The sequence below is a fragment of the Capra hircus genome, chromosome 4 (assembly GCF_001704415.2).
Source record: "Capra hircus breed San Clemente chromosome 4, ASM170441v1, whole genome shotgun sequence".
NCBI classification, from domain to species: Eukaryota; Metazoa; Chordata; class Mammalia; order Artiodactyla; family Bovidae; genus Capra; species Capra hircus.
The window spans coordinates 54,639,680-54,651,800 of NC_030811.1; the positions used below are offsets into that span (position 1 = coordinate 54,639,680).

Below are 12,121 nucleotides of genomic sequence, written 5' to 3' on the forward strand. Positions count from 1 at the left end.
GGGAGTGAAACAAACTGCTGGATTCGATGGATTTAGAAGCTTTGAAGATCAGACGGTGAAGATGGCAGCAACAATAATAGTCACTTTCACACAGGCAAGGTCTTTATTCAGCAATAGTCATGCATTCATACTGCGTGGTGGGCACTGGGTGTGCTGCAGCGAAACGAATGTCCTCTCCAGGGTGGGAAGGGAGGGACACAGAAGCAGAAGGACAGGTGCATGAAGGAACAGGTGATGTGGTGGGGATGGACGGGTGAGGAGGGAGCATGTGCTCCATGAGGGGGGGCAGGAACCCCAACCCTTGAGCTGAGCTGTGAGTGTGAGGAGGGCTGGAGAGGAGACTCCTGGGAAGGAGCCCAGCTCCCCCTCCGTGGCTCCTCCCCTCCTCTGTGTCCTGTCTTCATCCCTGCATGTCTATAGCAGAGCTTTGCAGGGATCTTGTTAAAGTGCAGCTCTGCTCCTGCAGGTCTGGGCTGGGACCTGAGCATATGAATTTCTAACGAGTTCCCTGGGATGCCCATCCTGCTGTCAGAGTCCAGGGCTGTGGGAACCCTGACCCTTCTCAGGCTGGGATGTCCAGGTTCAGGGCCGGGCTTGGCTGGAGGTGAGAGAGGAAGAGATCAAAGGGTCATTCTGAGCTCAAGAGTGACCACGGCTATGGGAGCATGGGAAGAAGAGCAGAGATGGGGGGTGGAGACTCTGCATTTGGAGCTGCTGAGTTGGAGGGGCCCAGGACAGGCAAGTGGAGGCAGCCAGACACTGTTGTCAGGAGGGTGGGAGAGCAGGTAAGGCTAAAATACAGTTTCTCTGTGGATGAACTTCTACAAGGAATGAGTGATTCCTGAACTGTCCCAATAACGTATTAGTAGAGGCTATGCGGAATGATCTGTCTTTGGTGATTCAGAAGGCTTTTGTAAGTCATTCAAGACTCCAGATCTGAAGAATGTGGTCCCTCAGGGGTCTTGATTTGCACTTGGCACACTCTATTATGTTCCTTGGTACCATCCTCCAACTAGTGTGTGCCCAGGCTGGAGGCTGAGAGGAGGGTCCCTTCTCTATAGTCTTGTTTCCCAGACTGGCTCTGGGCTCAGCTGCAGAGGTATCACCTGGGGACAGGTTAGAAATGCAAATTCTGAGCCCACCTCAGACCTACGAACTCAGACTCTGGGTTTTATCAGAGCCCTGGTGGTTCATGAGCAAAAGAGCATTTCAGAAGCACTGGCCCAGGTGAGTAGTTCTCCACTGGGGTTACACACTCAGATCCCCAGGAGAGTGTGATGAAATGCTGCTGCCTGCATCCCCTACCTCCAAGAGGTTCTGAGGTAGTTGGTCTGGGGGAGGCCCAGGCTGACCGAAGGTTCCAGCTCCCTGGGTGACTCTCCTGTATATTCAGGGTGGGACCCACAGCCAGCCCCTCCCCAGTCCTCTTTGAGGGTCTAGAGCTGGGAATGTTGGACGGCAGCCCCTTTGTGGAACTCACTTTGCATTTGGGGGCCTCACGTGAAACCACCCTGTGCCCTCTGCTTTGTAGGAGCTCAGAGGAGGGCAGGAGATGTGGGGGTGGGGATGGAGGAGAGGTCAAGAGCCATGAAGGTCTGGCTGAGATTTATCTAGTTGTTTGAAACACACACCAGCGTCAGGAGTGGCAGAAACTGTCAGGCCAGACAGGAAACTGCTGAGTGAGGAGTCGGAGGCTCCCTCAGTTCATACCCTGAGGGCTTCCATGGTTGAGGGGGATAGTCATCAAGGAGCAGGGGGAGGAGAGCCCACCAACTCGGGGTAAGAGAAGGGGGACAGGGATGTTTCCTGGGAGGAACGCTGGACATCCGCCCTCTTTTTTCTAAAGACAGGAGTTAGGAAGTTAGGGGTGCCAACTCAAAGGTTGCCCATAAGCACTGGTTTTTCAGGAAGAAATAAGAAATCAGGATACATTCCTTGATGTGCTGTACTTCAAAGTACGGCCCTTGGACCAGCAGCAACCAGGTAGCCTTAGGCTTGCTGGGAATAGTGTCCCAGGCCCTGCTGCATGGGACCTATTTGCTCAGAATCCATGGTTCATCATGATTCCCAGATGATTCACTTCCCCTGTTATGCATCAGTTCAGTTCAGTTCAGTTCAGTCACTCAGTCCTGTCCAACTCTTTGCGACCCCATGAACCGCAGCACACCATGCCCCCCTGTCCATCACCAACTCCCGGAGTTCACTCAGACTCACGTCCATCGAGTCAGTGATGCCATCCAGCCATCTCATCCTCTGTCGTCCCCTTCTCCTGCCCCCAGTCCCTACCTTTGCAAAGCCCTAGTCTCCTGGTTCCCAGCTGAAATGCAGTGTCCAGGATACACAGAGACAGGAGGGTTCTGGCTTCACGGAGGTTCCGTCTGTCCAAGGGTTCTCCGGCTCCTCTGAGTGGGCTAGTCATGGGTTCAGGCCTCAGTGAGGCCTGGAAGGGCCCCAGTGAGCCAAAAAGTGGCCTAACTATGGAGTTTTCTTTCCTAAGGAGGCCCCTGACATCTGTCCTTCCTGCACTTTGCCTGCCACTTTCTGCCCTGCAGTGCCCTCTGGTGGCCATTGGGAGCCATGGCCACCGCATCGCCCCTTCTCTGCTGCCTGAACCCCAAGACCCAACTGAGGTAGGGAAGAAGAGGACTTTCCTGTTGCTGCCTTCTGCTGTAAGGCTCAAGGACCCCCCAGAACACAATGGAAGCCTGTTGGGAAAACTTTGGGCTTTAGCAGCAGGCTAGCAAATTGGTAAAATGTCCTGGCTCAACTCTTCTCCCTGCCCTTTCCTTGTAGGAAGCTGTTCAGAGCTGGAACATGGGCTGGAGGAGACAGAATGAGCTGTGTAGGGAGGATGTGCCGGCTGAACTGGTTCAGGGAGCCCTGCGTGGTGACCTCAGGACAGGAGGCGGCTGCCAGGTGCTGGAGGGACTTGCAGGCTTTTACCTGTTGAGACCTGGTCCTGTGTCCAGAGGCTTGACTGCATTTGCCCAGGGGGCCTGCTGTGTGGGGTATGGACTACAGTGGACAGTGGGAGCTGTGAGGGGCCCATGCCCCAGTTCAGAGAGCATCAGGGGCTTCACAAGGTAGCCAGGCTTGGGTGGTGGAAGGCCAACACTCTCCCACATGCCAGAGAGAACATGTCAGCCCAGGGTCAGCAGCTGGCTGGGCTGCGAGCTGGCCGGCTGCGTGGACAAGGAGTGTCTTGAGAGACACATGACCCCGTGAAGGTGCTTCTAGAGACGTGACTCAGGTCTTCCCAAAGCTCCAATTCTTGGTCATGTGGAGGGGGCAGCCAGACTCCCTGCTCTACCTCCCCTGGTTCAGATGACCACTCCCTGAGGCTCCATCACCTTCTTGGTCCCTAGTAACCTCCCTTCACAGATATTCTGGGGGAGCAAGTTTGGTTTTCCTCCTAAGCCCAGGGTGCTGGGCCGATGGGGTGACCTCAAGCAGAAAAAACAAGGGGCACAGAGTCCATGGGCTGATTGCAGACCCTGCTCCCCTTGGGTCTTCCAGGTCCCACCTGTGCCCACTCCCAGCAGCTCCATCTCCCAGACAGGTCCATCCTCACCTGGACCTTGGTGCCAGTTCTGACGGCAGTGGACTCCATGAGCACCCGTGGACCAGTCACCTTTCCTCTCACGTGTCAGTTTTCCCACCCAAGGTTAATAGGAGATTTCCTAGAAATCATCCAGTTCTTAAGGATGCTATTGTCCTTTGAGAACCTGCAGTTCTGTTCCTTCAGCTGATGGGCCAGACTGCCCAGAACCGGCCCCACACTTCAGCTCATGGGGTGTGCGTGTGAGCGGCACATGCTCTTGCAGGCTCTTCCCATCCCCTCAGCCTGCGCTCAGCTTCCAGGGACCAGCCCTTCAGGTCTTTGCCTGAGCCTGTCCTGCCCTATACGCACGAATTGGCAGGCTGAAAATGCTGTCCAGTTAATGTGGTACCCCTGAACAACCCCTTTGAGTATTGCTGAATAAATGTCTCAGCTCCCTGAGGATGGGTGACTTCCCAGCAGATGATTCCAGTTCTCACCATGGTGATGTCCTTGGTGACTCTTCTTCAAGATCTATTTGCTCTCAATCCTTGTCTAGGGTCTGCATAAGGGGGTGGGAGACCCAAATCAAGACAACATGTAGCCGGACCACTTTATTTTTCTGATTTTTGGTGTAGGATATTTGATGCAGGGAATGGGTGTGGGAGACAGATCTCTGGGCTGGGGGCAGGGAGAACCTGTTTATCAAGTGTGACCTTGGGACATAGTGCAAGATGAAGGGATGGTGTTCAGGCTGACTCTGCAGCAGGGGGCTCCAGACTTACTAGACTTTGGGACCCTGACTTCTCCCTCTGGGGAGGCCCTGTCTGCCAAACTGGCCTCAGGCCCCGGGGCCCTTGTGGGCAACCACAAAACAGTGGCCCTCGTTAATGCACTGGGCCTCTGAGTAGTTGATGGGGCTGTACTGGCACTTTAGCACCTGGCAGCCTCCTGCAAGGCCTTCTCCACTGTCTCCTTCTCCAGTGAGAGGCCAAAGAACTTCCTGGAGCCCACCATGTATTCACGGCAGCGCAGGGCCACCGAGGTGACCAGGTGCCCGCCTGGCTTCAAGAGGCCGACCAGGTTCTGGATGGCTGCCTGGTAGGTGTCCATGTCCTGGCAGGCGCCTTCCAGGGCCAGCAGGCTCAGCACGCAGTCTGCTGCGGGCACCTGGGCAGACCCCAGAGGATGGGGCTGGTTCACGTCACATGTCAGTAACCGCGTGACTGTCCTTCGGAGCCGGGCCTCCTTCTCCTGCCACTTGCTCCTGTGAGGGAGGGTCAACGAGGTGACAATGACAATTAGGACAACATCCCCCATACCCTAAGGAGGGCTTCCTATGGGCCTATGAAGAACATCATATTTCTCCCATTATACAGATCAGGAAACTGAGGCACACAGAGGTTGAGTGATTTGGTTAAGGCCACACAGCTGATAGGTGACAGTGCATTTGACATCTGATTCCTCCTTCTCCACTTCCTCCTCCTCCTTTTTCTGTCTTTCTTTTGAATAACTCAATTTTAGCATATTGCATTATTAATTTTCAATTGCAAAAGGCATATAACAAACATTTGCCGTTTCAGTCACTTTGTGCAATCCAGGGGCATTAACTGCATTCACAATGTGAGCAATTATCACCATTTCCTAATTCCAAAACTTGTCATCCCCCATGCTGAAACTCTGCCCCCAGTATGCAATATACCCGCATTCCTCCTCCCTGCAGCCCCTGAGCCTGTAAATATCCTTCTTTAAAACAGCTCTTTCCCACAGCTGGGCCTTCGCCCTTGCCATCCCCTCTGCCTGACTCTCATCCTTTCTCCCTCACATCTCCCAGGGAGTTGCTCAAAGTGCTCTTTCTTAGAGGAGAGGCTTTCTCTTGCTGTCTGCTGGGAACTGAATTGTATCCCCGTCATATTCATATGCTGAAACCCTAACATGTATGTGGATGTATGTGGAGATGGAGCCTTTGACAGGTAAATAGAGGTAAATGAGATCATGAGCAGGGGCCACTCATGATGGGATTTGTGCCTTTTACAAGAAGACAGACTAGAGAGCGAGCTGATTCTCCCTCTCCTTCTTCAGAGGACATGGCAAGAAGATGGCATCTACAGGCCAGGAAGAGCACCCTCACCAAGTTCAAGGACGGATCCTGAGCTCCCAGCCTGCAGAATGTGAGAAGTGAGCGTCTTTGCTCAAGCCGCCGCATCTGTGACATTTCGTATGATGGCTCAAGGTGAGTAAGACACCCTCCCACCTAACATAGCACCTATACCTCTCTAGGCCCCTGCAGCTGGAGAGTCTTCTCTAGAACGCTTGTTTTTCCCTGAATCCTACCTCCATGTACTTTGGGGGCATTGTGCTTCCTACAAGCATGTGAGCTCCAGGGAGCAGAGGCTTGATTCACTGTGCTATTCCCAGCATCTGGAAGTGACCTGACTCTCAGAATGCTCTCTGTGAATGATGACAAGAATGTATGAAGCCCAGGCTGGGTTGATGCAGAGACCCTTGTTCTCAGAGACCCTGAGGCCCTGTTCCATTTCAGGCTGCCCTTGTCTGTAATTTGGTCCGGCCCCCATGGCCGAAAGATGGGACAGGAATTTAAAGTGTGGTCTTTGTCCTGCTCTAAGGTGGCCTAGAGGTCACTCTCCACATCTGGGCTTCGGTTTCCTGGACTCTGGTTGATGGATTCCCTCTCTGTGAACTGGATGGGGAAGGTGCCTGGAGGGGGTGAGTGCTGTTGGTCTCTGGGACTTGGTAGCACTGTGGAGGAGATAGATGTGGGTGATTCCAAGAAGCTCATGTCTTCCCATAACATGTGCCCCTCCAACACTAGGTAACGTGGAAGCTGAACCACGAGTTTTGAGAGCAAAGAGATCTGCATGTGCTGGAGCAATCAGGGGAGCTTCCAGGAAGAGGAGGGACTGAAAAAGGTCCCACAGGTTGGAAGGGATGCAAAACAAGGAGAGCAAATCAGGTAACCAAAGCTTTGAGCACAGGCAACTCTGAGGCTGCAGGTGGGACTCACTCAAAGGGAGGGAGGTACAGAGACCCAAGCGGGTTAGGAACAAGCTAGAGGGAGCTGGCCAGTGATGCAGGGTGGCAGGCTCAGGCTCAGGCCTGTGAGGATGGGAGACGTCTTTTGAGAAGGATGGTGACTGTGGATACCTGTCTCCCTCGAGCCCACACACGTATTGCTGGGGACCAGTCATAGGCCCCCGGGTCCTTCTTCAGCCACTTGTCCACCCCCTGGAGTTCGAGCTCCAAGTAGTCTGACAGAATGATCTCCTGGAAGGCCTCGCAGGCCGAGATAAGCTGGTAGATGGTGGGGCCAGTGCCGACGTCGATCAGGATGTCGCCTCCGATGCCTCCTGCAAGAGATAACCTGTTCCAGGTGTGGGGGGCAGACACCCAACTCCATGCCAGTTGTGGTGGATGGAGATGCCAGGCTCTGCCCTTTCCCCAGGGTGACTCCCAGGGGATCTGACCCTGCCTTGGGCAGTTACGTGGACTGTCTGAGGATTCAAGACCTTATGCCTGGGGCTCAGAAGGGTGAGAGGAGGGTGGGGCACAGGCTGGCACATACTGGATTCCCCTGCTGCCTCAAGGGTTGCTACTGGAGCCCTGGTAGGACAAGGCTTGCCCTTCTGGGCAGCCTTCAGGTTGACTTCTTGGTAGAAGCTGGTTCATTGGCAAGTCTTCTGACTCTGGGTTTTAAGCAATGGTGAGAGTGACCCCACAGCCCCCTCCCACCTCCTTGCTGCAAGGACAGAGCTTCTGGTAAAGGATGAGAGCTGAGCCAGTGGCTCAACCAATCACGGAAGGCAAGAGGATCTTGTGGTGAGTTGGGGGAAGAGCAATATAAGTACATCGCCTTCCTCTCCCTGCTTCCTCCCTCCATCCTCCTCCATTGAAACCAGTCCATTTTCCAAGGCTTAATCCCAGTCCTTCCTCCAGAGTCTCCTAAAATTTCTCTGTGAGCCTTAAGCTTTCATTTGTCTGTATTTCTGTGGACCTCGCTTGATCTCCTTCTTGGCATCGAATACATAGGGCAAGGTTTGTTGAATGACTGAGTAACCCCCTAGTTGTTCAGTGCACTCCCTGTGCAACTGTGCAAGGCAGCCCTGCATGAACTGATTTTGAGATTTTCTACTGCCAGTGAGAGGTGGGCTGACCTGGGCTGGCCAGCCTGGTGTCTTGCACCTCAGCCTCCCTTGTGTGCATGGAGGACTTGGGTGATAATCTCTGCCGGTCCCCCCAGCCTGACAACTCAGAGCAGAAATTTGTAAACTGAGCTCTGTGGTTTGGCTTTGGGTATCCATGAATCCTCTTAATTTTGTGTAAAAGATTAGGAGTGTTTCTGTGTTGTGTATATACCAGATGTTTCATCAGGTTTTCAAGGCGGCTCAAGAGACCAGGCTATAAAGCCCCTTTTATGTTACCGAAGGGGAGGCAGTATGCTCATATCTGCTGTCGCCTATCCCTTCCAGCATGAGTCTGTGAGCCGCACAGTTCAGGAGGTACCTTCCCATTTCACAGGGCAAGAAACTGAGATGGACTGTCAAAGATTCAGGCCTGGTTCCTGGGCTGCAAAGGCCAGTGCTTGGGTTCCCCGAGTGGCCAACCAGCGACAGTCCTCGTGGATTCACAGCTGGGCTGCCTGCCTTTGCAGCATCCTAGGTGAGTGGTGTCCCAGAGGCCAGGTCCCCTGCCACCAAGAGCCCTTCCTGTAAGGCGCAGCCCCATCGTCTGCCTGAGATGGAGACCAGACACTCACCTGGAGAGAAAGTTTCAAAGAGATTATTCAGGTTGAATTTCAAGATTTCATTTTCAGCTACGGTGCCTGAATCGAAGGCATAGAAGGTCTTTAAGTAGTCCCGGGGTTGGAACTCTGTCTTGTAGTCCTGTCCTTTGTACAGCTTGCCCTCCATTCTGGCTGCAGACCTTGCTGCTTCTCTCCTGCTGCGGTTCCCCATTTTATCTACCCTCTTTTCCCAGGCCCTGCCCATGGGGAGTTTCATAATCTCATCAGACAGGGAGGAGCTGGGATTGCACATCATGGATTCAGGCCACATGTTAGCTTTCTGGCTGGGGTTTATCTCTTTGGTAATCATCAAAACACAGAAACACAAGCAGGATGGTCAACAGATGCTCCTGGGGGGTGGGGTGGGTCTCAGTATTTCGTTTCTGAGAGGTGATGTTTTGAATGTAGATGCTGCTGGCAAGGGTTAGATTTGGGAGAGAATGAGGCGGAGGGTCTGGGCCACAGAACAAAGAGAGAGACACAGATGAGCAAAGAGAGATAGACAAAGACAAAGGCGCAGAGAGGGCAAGTAGCTGGAATAGGTCAAGTGTCCTTCTCTCTCTGGGTTTGCTGGGAAATGAAACCCAGAAAGGAAAACCCTATAGCATGGAAAACAGAGTGCAGAAATGGCTAAAATTTCACTCACTGAGGTCAGTGAGTTTGCTCTTTAAATTGTTAGTCCTGAACTTGGTTGAATTTTCCTCCTATTTTCAATCCCATTTACTTTATTTGCTTAGTCAATCCTTTATTTTTCTGGGGATAAAAGTAAACGTAACTAGGGCCACCCAAAAGGTTGAGAAGCCTCTGTTTGCACAAACCATTTTAAAACTGTTGGCATTCATAAACAGAACATGTGATTAAATTTTGTGGAATTTGCTTGCATGCACAATCACACACACAAACACACACAGAAACTCACACACACACAACTACCAGTAAAATGCAGAAAAGATGAATGAGAGCAGTGGGTTGTATCAAAAGGACAAAGCCTGGACTTCTGAGCAGGTTTCAGATTGACTTCTTGGTAGGAACTGGTTGATTTCCAGCAGTTTTCAGGTTGTGACAATTTTTTTATTGTAATACTGTGTTTTGAAAGATGCTACCATTATGCTATCATTAAAACTTACACAAATCTCTCGGTATGGTTTCTTACAGCTGCTTATAAATCTATAAAATAAAAAGTTTTATGTTAAAAAAAGTGTTTCCAAAGGAAAATGAAGAAAAAAATGTGTCTGCAAATCTCTTCCCAAAATTCACCTAAGATCAGAGATTTCAGGGAGCAAACTCTAATAAGTTTAGCAAATGGTCAAGTCTGGGGCCCTGGTCTATAAAGTGTGCCGGGTGTGTCCCTCACACTCATCCTCTGCTTTCTTTGTGACAAAACTGTAGAATAGATGTTGAGACCTACTCACTCCTTGGAGATTAGGAAGCTGAAGGTGATGAGCCTTTTCCCAACAGGGTCCTGGCCGCAAGCAATGGGTTCTAGGAGTAGATTCAAGGCCAGGGTCCAAAGCCAAAATGAAGACTCGCTCCAAATTTATTGTCTCCTCATCAAACGATGCAGTCTAGCAGGATCCCTTGGCTGTGCTGCTCAAACTAGCGTGCCCAGGAATCCCCCGGGGATCCCTCTAGATGCAGGCTGTGGTTCTGAGATTCTGCATCTATAGTATCCCACAGAATTCTCAGAAGTGTTCCTACCTCCCTTTGGACATCGGTCTCCTTTCAACATGGATCACAGGGATTTGGGGCACAGGCAGCAAGGCCTGGAACACTCTCATAACATATTGTTTATACATTCAGCTATTATTTATCGAGTAGCTATTCTGTGCCAGGCACCGTTGTAGCCCTGGGGAACAGAAGAGATGAGAATCGCTGTCTTTGTGGCTGTGAGACTCTGCTGTGGGAGGCAGGCCAGAAACTGATGATTAAATCAAGTCATAGTAAGTCACAGAGTAATCACATGGTGCTGTTGCTGCTGCTGCTGCTAAGTCTCCTCAGTCGTGTCCGACTCTGTGCGACCCCAGAGATGGCAGCCCACCAGGCTCTCCTGTCCCTTGGATTCTCCAGGCAAGAACACTGGAGTGGGTTGCCATTTCCTTCAATGCATGAAAGTGAAAAGTGAAAGTGAAGTCACTCAATTGTGCCCGACTCTTAGCGACCCCATGAACTGCAGCCCACCAGGCTCCTCCATCCATGGGATTTGCCAGGCAAGAGTACTGGAGTGGGGTGCCATTGCCTTCTCCGAGTAATCACATAGTAGGTGCTATGGGGTGAAATGAAGGAGAGGAGGGAAGATTAGAGCGCCAAGGATGGGGCAGGATGGCATAGGGATTACATTCTTATGTAGGCACGTCACTTGCCAGCTGTGTGAGTTTCAGCCAATTTCTTGATTTCACCAACTTTTTGTTGCCTTGACTGTAAAATCCAATAAGGGCACCTAGCTCAAGTAGAAGGTCATAGGTGAGAGGAAGTCAGTGCCTGGCACATAGTAGGTGGGTGCTTCATAGCTGACAACTGTCACTACTACCACAACCATCACTGCCAACAAGACTTGAAAGCAAAGTTTGCCCAGATAATCCTGCCCAGGGCAGGTAGAGGGAGAATACCTCCATCTGGTCAGATTCCAGCTCCCTGGCAGGGGCACAGAGTTCTCGGGGGTTCTGTTCCTTTAAGCAGATGAAAAGGGGCTAAATCTGCTTCTGCAGCACCCCACCCCCCACTCAGAACGCTTAACCTGACTCCCTTTCATGATTTCAGGCAGGCCTCAGCATATCCCTGCCTCTGTACCTGGGAGTTCAGTGTCTGGGAAGAGTTAATTCATCGGGTGCCAGCAGCTGGTTTTGGCTGTGGGACTGGGGAGATCAGAGATTCTGGGAGATAGAGTGTTCTGCGTGCAGGCTGTGTGCAGCAAGGTGGCTGGAGCCCTGAGCTGGGAGGGAGGCGTGTCCTCTTTCCTGTGCGTGTGTGCGTGTGTGTATGTGTGTCACAGAGAGACGCGAGAGACAGAGAGACAGAGACAGAGGTATGGGAGGACGGGGAGATCCCATTTCTCCTCCCTGGGCCTCTGTCAGACAAAATGAGGTGCACTGGTTTTCATCGAGGTGGACCATCACCTGGACAGGCTGTGGGTGAGGTGGGACACATCCTCCTGGTAGGTAGAACTTGACCTTCTAGGCTCCAAGAGTCCCCCTGGCCTCTTTCACCTACAAGGTGTCTTGGGGCTGGTTAGGAAGGCAATAGCACCCCACTCCAGTACTCTTGCCTGGAAAATCCCATGGACGGAGGAGCCTGGTGGGCTGCAGTTCATGGGGTCGCTGAGAGTCAGACACGACTGAGCAACTTCCCTTTCAGTTTTCACTTTTCACTTTCATGCATTGGAGAAGGAAAAAGCAACCCACTCCAGTGTTCTGCCTGGAGAATCCCAGGGACTGGGGAGCCTGGTGGGCTGCCGTCTATGGGGTCACACAGAGTCGGACACGACTGAAGTGACTTAGCAGACCACTGCCACCTGTGGGCTTGGGGCAGTGACCACGAGGTCCAGCTCCAAGACGGGGGCCCAGATACCATGGCCTCTGTCAGGCCCACCTGTTACCAGGACTCAACAAAGACTCGCCAGAACAGCCCCTTTCCCTGAGGAAAATTGCTGCCAAGTGGGGACTCGGCACTTGGTCTAGGACTTCAGCTGACTTCTCAGCCACCCAAAGGCTATTGCTTTTTTTCAGTTACATGACATAATTCTACCTAGAATTTGCATAGCCTTTTGCTATTCTTTGTGAAGACCT

General features: G+C 52.1%; 1 pseudogene; it reads right to left on the minus strand.

Annotated features, from left to right (window-relative positions):
* Nucleotides 4,148-8,476, minus strand: LOC102185805 (annotated as a pseudogene).